A 16,401-nucleotide genomic window follows, 5' to 3' on the forward strand; every position below is an offset into this window, starting at 1 on the left:
CCTGATATAGCTGCCATATAAACCGATCTTGGATCTTGAGTTCTTGGGCCGCTAGAGGTCGCAGTTCCCATCCGATTTGGCTGAAATTTTGAATGAGGTATTTTTGTGTCATTCCCAACAACTGTGCTAAAAACGGTTCAAATCGGTTCTTAACCTGGTATAGCTGCTATATAAACCGATCTCGGACCTTGAGTTCTTGAGCCGCTAGAGGGCGCAGTTCTATCCGATTTGGCTGAAATTTTGCATGAGGTGTTTTGTTATCTCTTCCAACAACTGTGCTAAATATGGTTCAAATCGGTTCATAACCTGGTATAGCTGCTATATAAACCGATCTCGGATCTTGAGTTCTTGAGCCGCTAGAGGGCGCAGTTTTCATCCGATTTGTCTGAAATTGTGCGTGGGTTTTTTTTTGTTATGACTTCCAACAACTTAAGTATGGCGCAAATGGGCACATAACCTAATATAGCTGCCATATAAATCCGCCAGGATTCGAACCCAGGCGTTCAGCTTCATCGTCGGACATGCTAACCTCTGCGCTACGGTGGCCTCCTTCCATATACTTTTATTAATGTAGGTCGGGGTTGGAAATGGGCCATCTCGGTCCATGTTTTATATAGCTGCCATATAAACCAATCTTGGATCTTGACTGCTTGAGCCACTAGAGGGCTGAAATGGGTGCATAGCCTGATATAGCTGTCATATAATCCGATCTGGGGTCTTGATATCTTGAGCCACTAAAGGGCGCAATTCTTATCCGATTTGGCTGAAATTTTGTATGACGTTTTAAGTTATGACTTCCAACAACTGTGCTGAGAATGGTTGATATCGGTCCATAACCTGATATAGCTGTCACATAAACCGATCTGGGGTCTTGACTTCTTAAGCCTCTAGAGGACACAATTATTGTCCGATTTGGCTTAAGTTTTGCACGACGTATTTTGTCATGACTTCCAACAACTGTGCCGAGTATGGTTTAAAACGGTTTATAACCCGATATAGGTTCCATATAACCCGATATTGAATCTTGACTTCTTGAGCCATTAGAGGGCCCAACTTTTATACGATTTAGCTGAAGTTTTGTCATGACTTCCAACAACTATGCTGATATAGGTCGCCTCTATAGGTCGCAAATCTCTTCTGATTTGACTGAAATTTTGCACGTGGTGTTCTGGTATCACTTCCAACAACTGTGCTAAGTATGGTTGATATCGGTTCATAACCTGATATAGCTGTTACATAAACCGATCTGGGGTCTTGACTTCGTGAGCCTCTAGAGGGCGCAATTATTGTCCATTTTGGTTGAAGCTTTGCACGACGTGTTTTGTTATGACTTCCAACAACTGTGCCTAATATGGTTCAAATCGGTCCATAACCTGATATAGCTGCGATATATACCGATCTGTGATCTTGACTTCTTGAGGCTCTAGAGGGCGCAATTAGTAGCCTATTTGGCTGAAATTTTGTACAAATGCTTTTTCGATTATTTTAAACATACGTGTCAAATATGGTCTGTATCGGTCTAAAGCCTGATGCAGTTCCCTTATAAGACTATCTCCCTATTTTACTTCTTGAGCCCCTATAGGGCGCAATTCTTATTCGATTTGGCTGAAATTTTACATTACTTAATACAGCTCAAATAGCACAGCCATTAATTTCTTTTACCTTCTGTTTGCCTAAAATGAGATACCGGGAAATAACTCGACGAATGCGATCCATGGTGGAAGGTTTATAAGATTCGGCCCTACCGAACGTAGCACGTTTTTACTTGTTTTCTCCCTTAAAGGGGGCTGAGAATGTGTGGCCTATTGATTTCGATGACTAGGCTATTGTGTATCGGTACTTTATTACTTAGATGGCAACCCATAGTTACCTGCTGCGGAGCGGACCCTCACCATTTTCCCTTATTATCAGAAACGCCAGGTCTCGGATATGGGTTGTGTGATTTAAGCGAAATTTTGTAGCCTCCCCTTCCCAAAACTTGCCAAATATATGTAGACCAATCAGGACAATATGGGTCTCAAATGAAGGGATTTATAATTATAAAACGTATCTGATATCCAATTTTCGGGCCAAGTGTTTGGGGGACCACCCCAACCACTTGGCCCTAAAACACTCCTAAATCCGAGATATTCACCGACCATGGCAATATCGGACTCAAATGAAAGATATTTGCGAGTAGAGTACGAAACTGATATTCAAATGTGGGAGCAAGTTTTTCGGGGTTTACCCCTTCCGCATAACATCCCCCAAACATGCCTCAGCTCCAAAAAAATCTTAAAATAGGTTAATTGGACCATCATGATAATATGGGACTCAAATGAAAGGTATTCGGGAGTAGATTACGAATATGGTCAGGAATTAGAAATAGGCTTTATAATTTATTGATAACTGAAGGGGTCCGCCCTCCATCGTTTCCCCAAAAACCACCCAAAATCAAAAATGGAGCGAAAAGGACAATATGGTTATCAAATGAAAAGTAAGCGAGAGTAGATAACAAATCTGGCATAAAAATTCACCCCACCCCCACAAAAACGCCCAAAATGGGCACATTAGCCAATCACGGATATATGGGACTCGGTTTGCTTGTTCCGTATAGACTGAAAAATGGCTGAACCGATTTTCTCGAAATGTTCGCTTATTGTGAAGATTGGTCTGGAAGGAAATATAGGCTATATAATTTTTCAATGTCGAAGGGGGGGGCGGACTCTCCCCCTTATGCCAAAAACACTACCCAAAATCAAAAGTGGACCCATCGGGACAATATAGGTATCAAATGAAAGGTATTAGAGAGTAGAATACGAAGATGGTATAAAAATTTGAGTTTGGTGAGGACCCATCGGGCCGACCCAACCCCAAAACTACCCCAAACATACATATTGGACGTTCATTTCAATATGGGGCTCAAATGAAAGATATTCGAGAGTAGATTTCGAATCTGGCACACAAAATTAGATCGAAGTATAGGGTGTCACGCCAACCCTCAAGAACGCCATTAGACCCATTTTGACTATATGATGCTTGGCTAAACCGATTTTCTTCATAAATTGTGTACGTGTGCCTGGAAGAAAACATAGGCTATAGTTTTAAGATATCGAATGGAGGCGGACCCTCAAATGCTCACACATCAATGAGTGTTTTCCGATTCAAGTTTAAACTCAATGATAAGGGACCTTTTTTGTATAGCCGAGTCCGAACGGCGTCCCCCAGTGCGACACTTTTTTGGGGAAAATTTTTAAATAACAATGCATGACATTGTTCCTCGCAAATGTCGTCAACATTAAGAGGGGATAAACACCGTTTTGTGCGATGTTCTCGCCAAGATTCGAACGCGTTCAGCGTCATAGGCTACAATGGCATGAATTCGATATCCGCATTCAGGGCGAAATTTTATTCTTACATTAAATTCTTTTTCATAATCTGATAATTTGTCTTTGTTTAAACTTCCATAACAAAATTTTTCTCTTCCCTAAAATATTCATAACGCTAATCGCCATCATACTTACTCCAATTTTTCTATGGTTTAATTTTAAACATTTTTCCCAGGCCATGTTAAATAGCCACACCATTTATCATCATCTGTCTCAGGCTATCTCATTTGCTAGACATCTAATTTACATTTCCCATTACCAGTATGCGCGCAATGAGAAATCAGATCAGATTCTTATAATTTTCACTGAATTAATTAAAACCAGAATCCATTAAAAGTTTTCTTATATACCAATCATCTAGCCAGTCATTTTACTAATCTAATTTTTGTCTCTTTTTTTTTTTTGGGAGGGACGAATGGCGACGGCTTTGGAAAATCTAAAAGTCACGTCAAGACCATAGCGACCATAGCATTGGCAATGAGTTAAGAGCGACATGAAAAGCTTTAAAAATTCATTTTAGTTTTGTTTGTCATCGTTCACACCGACCGTTTAGTTTTTCATTAAAACTTTACCATGCCCACCAATCTTGCATTGCCTGGGCCAATAGCATAATAATCATGACTTTAGTCCTTTTCGCTTCTTCTGCTCCGGTTAACATGGCCCCTGCTACCACATGGCAATGGCTAACATCAAAGACTGTGATGCTGAACAAAAATAGATAAAAATCATTGAAACTACATTCAAGTTTATTAAGATCACAATCAGTTTTGCTTTGTTTATTCATAATTCTTGCTTCTAAGAAAAACCAAAAACCATCAGAAAAGAAAAAAATTCCTACACAACCTACTCGGTATTTTACTTTGAATCTTTTGTCTAATTTTTCGTTCTTTTTTTATTCTCTTCTCATCTCGTTTTAGGTATGTGAACAATGTGAGCCTGGCCACCTTTTATTGCTGGGAATTGTCCCCAATGTCCTTTGTAAGTTCAACTAGAAGAAGACAACCAAACGAACCGAAAAAAAAATTGCCATTCTAGTTTAAAGACTCAAGTGGTGTTTTTCGTTTGTTTTTTAACCAAAGGTCTTTCTCACATTGATAATCGGGGTTTGGTTTTGATTAAAAAAAACAAAAGAAGATACCCAATAAGGAAATAAAAAGGACAGGGACGGCTGATCATGGGTGTCGTCAAATAAATGAAGGCAAAAATACACGTAAGAGCGTGCTATGTTCGGCCGGGCCGAATCTTATATACCCTCCACCATGGATCGCATTTGTCGAGTTCTATGTGCGGTATCTCTTTTTAGGCAAACAAAGAATATTGAATAAGAACTGTAATGCTATTGGAGCTATATCAAGTTATAGTCCGATTCGGACAATAAATTAATGCTGAACATTGTAGAAGCCATTCGGATAAGAATTGCGCCTTGTAGGGGCTCAAGAAGCAAAATCGGAAGATCGGTTTATATGGGAGCTGTATCAAGCAATTGATCGATTCAGACCATATTAGATACACGTGTTGAAGGTCATGGGAGAAGCCGTTGTACAAAGTTTCTGCCAAATCGGACGAGAATTGCGCCCTCTAGCGGCTCAAGAAGTCAAGATCCCAGATCGGTTTATATGGCAGCTATATCAAAACATGGACCAATTTGCGCCATACCTATCACAGTTGTTGGAAGTGATACCAAAACACAACGTGCAAAATTTCAGTCAAATAAGATGAGAATTGCGCCCTCTAGAGGCTCAAGAAGTCAAGACCCAAGATCGGTTTATACAGCAGCTATATCAAAACATGGACCGATTTAAATCATACTTAGCACAGTTGTTGGAAGTGATACCAAAACACTACATGCAAAATTTCAGTCAAATCAGACGAGAATTGCGCCCTCTAGAGGCTAAAGAAGTCAAGACCCAAGATCGGTTTATATGGCAGCTATATCAAAAAAAGCACAGATTTCAACCATACTTAACACAGTTGTTGGAAGTGATACCAAAACACCACGTGCAAAATTTCAGTCAAATCGGATGAGAATTGCGCCCTCTAGAGGCTCAAGAAGTCAAGACCCAAGATCGGTTTATATGACAGCTACTTCAAAACATGGACCGATTTGCGCCAAACTTGGCACAGTTATTGGAAGTGATACCAAAAGACCACGTGCAAAATTTCATTTAAATAGGACGTGAATAGCGCCCCCTAGAGGCTCAAGAAGTCAAGACACAAGATCGGTTTATATGGCACCTAGATCAACACATGGATAGATTTGAACCATACTTAGTGCAGTTGTTGGAAATGATACCAAAACACCACGTTCAAAATTTCAGTCAAATCGGACGAGAATTGCGCCCTCTAGAGGCTCAAGAAGTCAAGACCCAAAATCGGTTTATATGGCAGCCATATCAAAACATGGACCGATTTGGCCCCATTTAAAATCCCAAGCGACCTACACTAATATAAAATATTTGTGCAAAATTTCAAGCGGCTAGCTTTACTCCTTCGAAAGTTAGCGTGCTTTCGGACAGGGCTAGATCGACTTACAATGACATGACGATCGTCCGATTTGGCTGCAGTGTTCTGGTATGACTTCCAACAACTGTGCCAAATAGGGTTCAAATCGGTCTGTAACCTGATATAGCTCCCATATAAACCGATCTCCCGATTTGATTTCTTGAGCCCCTGGAAGCCAGAATTTATGTCCGATTTGGCTGCGGTGTTCTGGTATGATTTCCAACAACTGTGTCATATACGGTTCAAATCGGTCTGTAACCTGATATAGCTCCCATATAAACCGATCTCCCGATTTGATTTCCTGGGCCCCTAGAAGCCAGAATTTTTGACCGATTTGGCTGCAGTGTTCTGGTATGACTTCCAACAACAGTGCCAAATACGGTTCAAATCGGTCTGTAACCTGATATAGGTCCCATATAAACCGATCTCCCGATTTGATTTCTTGAGCCCCTGGAAGCCAGAATTTATGTCTGATTTGGCTGAAATCTTGCATGCGGTGTTTTGTTAGGATTTTCAACAACTGTGCCACTGACATAGCTCCCATGTAAACAGGTCTCTCAACCATTCTTGTTCGGTTCCTAGAATCTTTAATCTTTGTTGGTTTGACAGAAGTTTACTTGTTGACATCTGAAGCGGGGCGGACGCTCCCCCTTACCCTAATTTTCAGAAACGCCAGATCTCGGATGTGGGTGAAACGATTTACGCGAAATTTTTTAGACCCTCATGTAGTAACCTAAAAACAAAAATTTGGTATGAAAATTTCGGGTGGGGGACCGCCCCACCTCCAAACCCCCCGAATATATAAATAGACCAATCCCAACAATATTGGAGTCAAATGAAAAGTAGTTAAGGATAGAAAACGTTTCCGATATCCATTTGTGGGACCAAGTGTTTGGGGGACCACCCCAGCCCCTAAACATCCCAGACATATTTATTGACCACGGAAATATGGGGCTCAAATTAAAGGTCTTAGAGTGTAGAATACTAATCTGATATCTAAATTTGGGATATCAGATGGTTTGGGGGGAGGCCGCCCCTCCACCAAAACGCCCCCAAAGAGGACAAATTTACAGACCATAGCAATATAGTGATCAAATGAAAGGTCTTTGGGAGTAGAGCGCGAATCTGATATCCACATTCGGGAAATTATGTATATGGGCCACTCCACTCCCATTGCAATGTGGGTGCTCAAATAAAAGGTATTTTAGAAAAGAACACGAATCCGATATCAACGTCTGAGTACAACTGTCGACGATCGGGCCCGGTTCTCCTAGTTGTCTATAAAAACAGACGTTGTTAACATTTTTGAAAAAAAAATTTTGAAAATGTTTGCATAAAAATTTCATGTAATTTTTCTTTCCCACGCCCATGATTCTATGAAAAGCACCACGTGCGTCCTACATTACACACAAAACCTTCTATGGTCCATACGAGCACTTTGCATATACATGTATTTTTTTTTTCTTTCTTTTGTTTTTGCCAAAAGGATCGCATCCTTTACATTCTCCTATTGTATTCTCAATTGTTTTGTCTTTCCTTATGTCAATCATAAAATGGATATGAAGAGTTTCTGAGGTTTTCTTGCCGTTGTTTTTTTTTTGTTCCTGTTGTAGTTGTAGCTGTTGGAGCTTTTGTCAGTGTCATCTTGGTCGTCGGGTGCTTTAGAGAAAAGGATCCTTTTTTGTTTGGAAAATTCAAAGAAAGTAATTGAGTTGAATTTGGTTTGCATGCTGCAATGGCTTTTTTTCTTCTTAGGGTCTATTTGCTTTCCATTCAAGCGCTCTTGTTTTGCTGCTTTTTGTTTGTTTACTGGCATCCTAACCCCGATATGTCTGACTTAAGTTGATGTTGTGGCCTAGACATTTATAATTAAAATTATATGGAAATGTTCTCTGTAAAAATTATTTCTTAGAATTTGGTTTTTTGCATTTATGACAATAGGCACACTTCTTTGGGTATAGCTTTAAGGATTGTCAAATTTAATTTTGGTTTTTCGAACTAAGGACAATAGAAGCACTTATTTGCTCAATTTAATGGGAAGGCTTGAAAACTACACTGAAGTGTTTAAGTGGAAGAAGAAACTGGAGGAGAACTTTTGGATTTAAAGTGGTATTTCAAAAGAGCCCAGCACTTATGGTTTAAAATGGATGTTAAGGTTGAGTAATACTTTGAATGCTTCTTATTCAACTAAACTTTTTCTTTGGGCCCAAAACTAATTCTACTACTAATTTGGTCAAATGTTCCCAAGCGTGCATACGAATTATTATTGAACAGGGCCCACTCCGCAGCGCCTTCTTTAACTCTCTAATATCTATTTAGGGTGGATATCACGCTACTCTAGCCTATGTCCGCCTACGACGCTGAACGCCTACGTTCGAATACCAGCGGAACTTCGGACAAAATTTAAAGCGGTGGTTATCCCCTCTTAATGCTGGCGTCATTTGCGAGGAACCATACCATGCACGGTCATCTAAAAAATTCTCCTCAAAAAGGTGTCGCACTATGGTACACCGTACGGACTCCGCTATTAAAATGGTCCCTTATCGTTGATAAACTCAACTTGAATCGGAATGCACTCACTGATGTATGAAAAGTTTGCCCCTGCTCGGTTCCTGGGCAAATTTTTACCCTACTCCCCAATGCCTTTCTATTGAGCTCCATATTACCGTATTGGTAAATATTTCGGGTTATGGGGGTATTTCGGGGATGGTCACCTGTCCATCAAAGTAAATATAAGATTTGTGCTCTACTTTCAGAAACATTTCATATGAGTCCTATAATGGCATGATCGGTAAAAAGTTGTGTTTGACGGTGGGGTCAACCCCAGGATCTTTGTCCCGAAAATGAATATAAATTTTCCGAAAATCAATAAATGTTCACCCCAAATACCTTTTATATAATAGGAAGGTATTTTGGGGAGGTCAGGCTACCCAAACACATCGCTCTATACTGTCGTGATTGATCTATATATCTATTTGGCGGGTTTTGGGCGGCCCCCGCGGCACCCGTCCCCAACACTGGGTTACTGTTAGAGTGCAAAAAATTTCGAACGAATCGCATTACCAATCTCCGAGATCTGGTATTATTGAAAAAAGGGTAATGAGAAGTGCTTTTTAGGGGAGACATTTCTACTCAAATATGGATATCAAATTCGTGTCCACTCCTAAATCCCCTTACTTTGAGCCCCATATTGTCATGGCCGGTAAATATGAACCGTTTGGAGGGTGTTTTGGGGCTGGGGCGGCCACCGGCACTTTGCCCTGAAAATAGATATCAGACTCGTTCTTTACTCCCAAATACCGTTGATTAGAGCTCCATATTGCTATAAGAGGAAAAAAAGGTCAGTTTAAGGGGTGATTTAGGACGTACCCCCAACATTGGATATCAAGTTCTTTTTCTACTCTCAAACTTCCTTTCAATTGAGTCCCATATTGCCATAATGGGTCAATTAACCTATTCGACGTATTTTGAGGAGGTAAAGTACCACCTTGGTTTGAACGCCAATTGTAATGTCATATTTTTAATCTTCTCCGAAATATCTTTAATTTGAATCCCATATAACCATGGTCGGCTGATATGCCCTTTTGGGGTTATTTAGCGGTGAGGCGACCTCCCATTACTTGGACCTAATTTTTTATACCATATTTGTAATCTACTGCCGGGTACTTTTCATTTGAGTGCCATATTGATAGGAACGTCGAATATATCTGTTAAGAGGAGTTTTGGGGTTGGGGAGGCCCGCTGGGTACTTGGACCCAAAATTTAATATGATTTTCATTTTCTAATCTCCAATACCTTTCATATGATACCCATATTGTGCCCATTAGACCTCTTTAAGGTTTGGGTGACGTTTTTTGATGTAAGGGGGAGGGTCCGCCACCTTCCGATATGTAAAAATTATATAACCTATGTTTCTTTTTTTTTAATCTACGTAGCAAACAAACAAACCGAGTCTCATATAGTCAATGATGGGTCATATGCCCATATGGGTCGTTTTTTTGGGGTGGGTGACCACCTACACTTTGATCTGATTTTGTATGCCAGATTTGTAATCTATTCCCGAATACTTTTCATATTTCCTTTCATTTGATATCCATATTGTCTTTATCGGTCCACTTGTTATTTTGGGTGATATTTTAGGGGTAACGGGGGGGGGGGGTCCGCCCCCTTCCGATATCAACAAATTATATTTTTTCTTCCTTACCATATTCGTTATCTACTCCCAAATACCTCTCATTTGAGTCCCATATTGTCATGATCATCAAATAAACCTATTTGAAGTGGTTTTGGGGCTGGGGCGGCCCCCCAGGTACTTGGACCCAACTTTTATTATGAAGTTCGTACTCTACTTTTGAATACCTTTCATTTGAATCCCATATTGCCCCGATCGCTCCACTTTTATTTTTGAGTAGTACTTTGGGGTAAGGGGGAGGGTCCGCCCCCTTCCGATATCAACTATTTATAAAGCATATTTCTTCTTCCTGACCATATTCGTTATCTACTCCCGACTACCTTTCATTTGAGTCCCATATTGAAATGCTTGTCCAATGAAACTATTTTAGGAGGTTTTGGAGTTTGGGCGGCCCCCCAGTTACCTGGACCCAATTTTTAATATGAAATTTGTATTATACTCCTGAATACCATACGTTTGAATCCCATATTGTCATGATCGGTCCCCTTTTAGTTTTGTGTAGTTCTTTTGTGGTAAGGGGGAGGGTCCGCCCCCTTCTGATACCAAAAATTATATAGCCTTTTTTTCCTCCCAGACCAACCTACAAAATCTGTGCAAATTTCAAGATAATCGGTTTAGTCATTTTTGAGTCTATACGGAACAAAAAAACAAACACAAATTCATTTTTATACCCACCACCGATTCATTTTGTCATTTCGTTTGCAACACATCGAAATATTCATTTCCGACCCTATAAAGTATATATATTCTTGACGTCTGTCTGTTGAAATCACGCTACAGTCTTTAAAAATAAAGATATTGAGCTGAAACTTTACACAGATTCTTTTCTTGTCCATAAACAGGTTAAGTTCCAGGATAGGCTATATCGGATCAAATCTTGATATAGCCCCCATATAGACCGATCCGCCGATTTAGGGTCTTAGGCCCATAAAAGCCACATTTATTATCCAATTTTGCTGAAATTTGGGACAGTGAGTTGTGTTAGGCCCTCCAACATCCTTCTTCAATTTGGTCTAAATCGGTTCAGATTTTGATATAGCTGCCATATAGACCGATCCTCCGATTGAGGGTCATAGGCCCATAAGAGCCACATTTATTATCCGATTTTACTGAAATTTGGGACAGTGAGTTGTGTTAGGCCGTGCGACTTCCTTCGTTAATTTGGACTTGATTGGTCTAGATTTGGATATAGCTGCCATATAGACCGATCCTCCGATTTAAGGTCTTAGGCCCATAAAAGCCACATTTATTATCAGATCTTGCTGAAATTTGGGACGGTAAATTGTGTTAGACCCTTCAACATCGTTCGTCAATTTGGCCCAGATCGGTCCAGATTTGGATATAGCTGCCATATAGACCGATCCTCCGATTTAGGGTCTAAGGCCCATGAAAGCCACATTTATTATCCGATTTTGCTGAAATTTGGGACAGAGAGTTGTGTCAGGCCCTTCAACACCCTTCTTCAATTTGGTCCAGATCAATTCAGATTTGGATATAGCTGCCATATAGACCGATCCTTCGATTTAGGGTCTTAGGCCCATAAAAGCCACATTTATTATCCGTTTCTGCTGGAATTTGGGACAGTGAGTTTTGTTGGGCCCTTTGACATCCCACTTTAATTTGGCCCAGATCGGTCTAGATTTGGATATAGCTGCCATGTAGACAGATCCTCCCATTTAGGATCTTAGGCCCATAAAACCCACATTTATTATCCGATTTTGCTGAAATTTGGGACAGTGAGTTGTGTTAGGCCCTTCAACATTCGTCAATTTGGCCTAAATTGGTCCAGATTTGGATATAGCTGCCATATAGACCGATCCTCCGATTTAGGGTCTTAGGCCCAAAAAAGCCACATTTGTTATCCGATTTTGCTGAAATTTGGGACAGTGAGTTTTGTTGTGCCCTTTAATATTTTTCCTCAATTTGGCCTAAATTGGTTCAGATTTGGATATAGCTGCCATATAGACCGATCTTGCGGTATTAGCTTTTGGGGCCATAAAAGGCGCATTTATTGTCCTAAATCACTGAAATTTGGGACCGCGAGTTGAGTTAGGCTCTTCGAAGTTCTTCCTCAATTTGGCCCAGATTGGTCCAGATTTGAATATAGCTGCCATATAGACTGATCTCTCGATTTAAGGCTTCGAGCCCATAAAAGGCGCATTTATTGTCCGATTTGAACCAAATTTGGGACACTGATTTGTGTTAGGCACTTTGACATTTTTCTGCGGCTTCACTAAAATCGGTCCAGATTTGGATATAGCTACCATATAGACCGATATCTCGATTTAAAGTCTTGGCCCCATAAAATGCGCATTTATAATCAGATTTCACTGAAATTTGACACAGTGACTTATATTAGGCTCTTCGGCACCCGTGTCGTTTCAGATATAGCTACTAAAAAGACCAATATTTTGTTATACACAATTGAACAATAACTTGTACTTATTAGTATTTGGTCCAAATCGGAACATATTTCGATATAACTGCTATGGGACATAAGGTATGCAATTTTCAGTGGATTTTGATAAAAGGTGGTTTACATATATACCGAGGTGGTGGGTATCCGAAGTTCAGGCCCGCCGAACTTAACTCCTTTTTTCTTGTTATATATTGGGTTGCCCACAAAGTAATTGCGGATTTTTCATATAGTCGGTGTTGACAAAATTTTTCACAGCTTGTGACTCTGTAATTGCATTCTTTCTTCTGTCAGTTATCAGCTGTTACTTTTAGCTTGCTTTAGAAAAAAAGTGTAAAAAAAGTATATTTGATTAAAGTTTATTCTAAGCTTTATTGAAGATGCATTTACTTTCTTTTAAAAAATCCGCAATTACTTTTTGGGCAACCCAGTATAAAAAGAAGATTTTTTTAAATCGAAATTTTCAGATAGTAGGTGTAAGCAGTAGGAATCTTTATGAGGGTAACAATTTTTATGCAATGTTTGCTTTTGTTTTTTGAAAATTAAGTTGAATTTTATTCCATCATAATTTCCAAAAAAATGCTTCCCTTTCCTTGTTGAAAAAGAAGCGCCCACACAATATTATATAGTCCCATAGCTTCAAATAATGTAATCCCAAATATCTTGAGAAAATCTGTTTCAAGTGGCCATAAATAAAATTATTGTATTTTATATGAAACCCCATCCACATAAAAATTTGTTTCATTATCTATGAAAAAATTGTTAACAATTTACCAGTGCAAGTGGTGCCCTCTTGAGTAAAGCCTGCTCATTACTTTCAATTTGTACTCCATACAAATTTGATTACTCCTGCGGACTATAACATCTGATTACGTCTATGCGTAGAAGCAGTGCATTAAAAATTATTGTGGGTAATAAAAACCTCAGCTGTCGATTTTATCACCTCACACTTGGCAACAAACCAAAAGAAGAGCAACACAGATGCGTTTACGCTTTTTTTTTGTCTGTACAAAGTTCGATGGTGATTGTTTGAACACTTTTTTGGTGATATTGGTAAAAATTTGCATTTTAGCCAAGTGTCGATGGAAATTATCATATCCTAAGGCTGCAAAAGGGTGACACACACACACTCATCTTTTCCCTCTCTCGCTTTCTCTCTCTCTCTCTCTCTTTACTAACATTACAAAATTACAGTACAATATGATATTCTCATATCACTTGCTAGCACTCATCACAATTTGGACAAACACTCTTACCAAAGTTATTGGCCTGTAACAAATTGACTGATGCATATAAAGGCAGGACCATGGGACATGGAAGGACGAACGGTCTACTTGTCTAACAGAAATGCCAACACATTAATGTGCATGTGTTTGAGTGTGTGTATACACACCAATACACAGCAAATGGGAATAATGAAAAGAAAAGGAATCTCTAACAAAAAAAAAAACAGTCTTACGCAAAATTTTATTACGGTAATCAAATTATATCTTGAATTCGTACATTTTTATGGCCATGTATACCGATACAGCTACTCTCATGGTATCTATGTTTGTCCTCGTACTCTGCAACGCTCTAGACTCTTAGAAGTCCAAAAATAACCAGATTTCATATCAATAAAGTCCTCCCAAAAAAAAACCCCCAATCATTGATTTATGCCTTCATTTATTGGTAGCATTTTGTTTATGGCTCAAATGGCCACACTGAATGAAAAACAAATATTCTCCCTATACAAGTGTGTGTGTGTGTGTGTGTGCGTGAGAGAGAGAAAGCTCTTATGAGAGTCTGAGTGAAATGAGGAAAATATAAAACAAACAAATCGGGGGAAAATCCAAAAACGTGTTTGGCATACCAAAAGTCAAAAGTTATGTATGTTTACGCATTCAAGGACCTATGGCCGGCCACACAATCAACATGGAAATGGTAAAAAATAGGCCCCCCATTGGGAACAGTAGATATGAAAGGTTTACCTACAGGAAGTGGAAAATCTTAAATCTATTGAAACTTCCAAACAAGTGGGTGCTTATACTGCATACCAGCAAAGGAAATTGGATACTAAAATTTTTGAGAATCCAAGTAACCTCTTGAAATAGATGAAAGAGAAAATGTTGTCTCCCAAAAAAGTGGAAGTGGAAAAATCTTAAATCTATTGAAACTTCCAAACAAGTGAGTGTTTATACTGCATACCAGCAAAGGAAATTGAATACTAAGATTTTTGAGAATCGAAGAATCCTCTTGAAATAGTTGAGAGAGAAACTGTTGTCCCACCAAAAACTTTTTCAAAAATTTCGAATTTGAATTTAAGATTTGGGTTAAAGGTTAAGGCTTAAGATCTCTATGCTTTCACACAACCGCCCAACTTTACGCATGTTTGTAGTAGATGGGGACAGTAGGGATCTAGTCATACATTAATATCTCTTAGGTTATGTTGATAATATTGTTTTTACCAATTCGCTCATTAGCTAAAATTTGGTCCACAACAACTTTTAAATTAGCGGAGACTATAGGTACCAGGCACAAAGACATTTCAAGATAATAGATGGGAACAGTAGGAATCTGGTTATGTTACCAATTTTTGGGATCGATCATATTTTTTTATTTTTTTAAAGCAAAACGGTTTTAATCTTTGTAAGGCTATTTTACTTTATATTTTTATACCCACCACCAAAGGATGGGGGTATATTCGTTTTGTCATTCCGTTTGCAACACATCGAAATATCCATTTCCGGCCCTATAAAGTATATATATTCTTGATCAGCGTAAAAATCTAAGACGAACTAGCCATGTCCGTCCGTCTGTCTATTGAAATCACGCCATAGTCTTTAAAAATAAAGATATTGAGCTGAAACTTTGCACAGATTCTTTTTTTGTCCATAAGCAGGTTAAGTTCGAAGATGGGCTATATCGGACTATATCTTGATATAGCCCTCATATAGACCGATCCGCCGATTTAGGGTCTTAGGCCCATGAAAGCCACATTTATTATCCGAATTTGCTGAAATTTGGGACAGGGCGTTGTGTTAGGCCCTTCGCCAATTCGGCTTAGATCGGTCCAGATTTGAATATAGCTGCCATATAGACCGATCCGCCGATTTAGGGTCCTAGGCCCATAAAAGCTACATTTATTATCCGATTTTGCCAATATTTGAGACAGTGAGTTGCGTTAGGCCCTTCGACATCCTTCGTCAATTTGGCACAGATCGGTTTAGATTTGGATATAGCTGCCATATAGACCGATCCGCCGATTTAGGGTCTAAGGCCAATAAAAGCTACATTTATTATCCGATTTTGCCAATATTTGAGACAGTGAGTTGCGTTAGGCCCTTCGACATCCTTCTTCAATTTGGCCCATATCAATCCAGATTTGGATATAGCTGCCATATAGACCGCTCTCTCGGTTTTAGGTTTTGGGCCCATAAAAGGCGAATTTATTTTTCCGATTTTGCCGAAATTTGAGACAGTAAGCTGCGTTAGGCTATTCGACGTCCTTCTGCAATTTGTTGCAAATCGGTCCAGATTTGAATATAGCTGCCATATAGACCGATCTCTCGATTTAATGTTCGGTCGAGTGATCGGTCTATATGGCAGCTATATCCAAATCTGGACCGATCTGTGCCAAATTGCAGAAGTATGTCGTGGGGCTTCAACCGAGGACCGAAACTTAGGACAGTGAGTTGCGTTAGGCTCTTCGCAATTTTTCTGTAACTTGTCCCAAATCGGTTCTGATTTTAATATAGCTGTGAATAATGTTAGGCTTTTCGACATCCGTGTTGTATATGGTTCAGATCGGTTTATTTTTAGGTATAGCTACTAAAAAGATCAAAATTTAGTTTTACACAATTGAACAATGACTTGTGCTTATTAGTATTTGGTCCAAATCGGAACATATTTCGATATAGCTGCTATGAAGCATAAGGTATGCC

At 39.3% G+C, this 16,401-nt stretch overlaps 1 protein-coding gene across 3 annotated transcripts in view; it reads left to right on the plus strand.

The window, feature by feature from the left end:
• The window catches only part of LOC106087032 (protein toll), a 472,358-nt gene that overhangs the window by 102,962 nt on the left and 352,995 nt on the right, over nucleotides 1–16,401 (plus strand). The gene's annotated exons all lie outside the window — the stretch shown is intronic.

This window comes from Stomoxys calcitrans, chromosome 2 (genome assembly GCF_963082655.1).
Source record: "Stomoxys calcitrans chromosome 2, idStoCalc2.1, whole genome shotgun sequence".
Lineage (NCBI taxonomy): Eukaryota > Metazoa > Arthropoda > Insecta > Diptera > Muscidae > Stomoxys > Stomoxys calcitrans.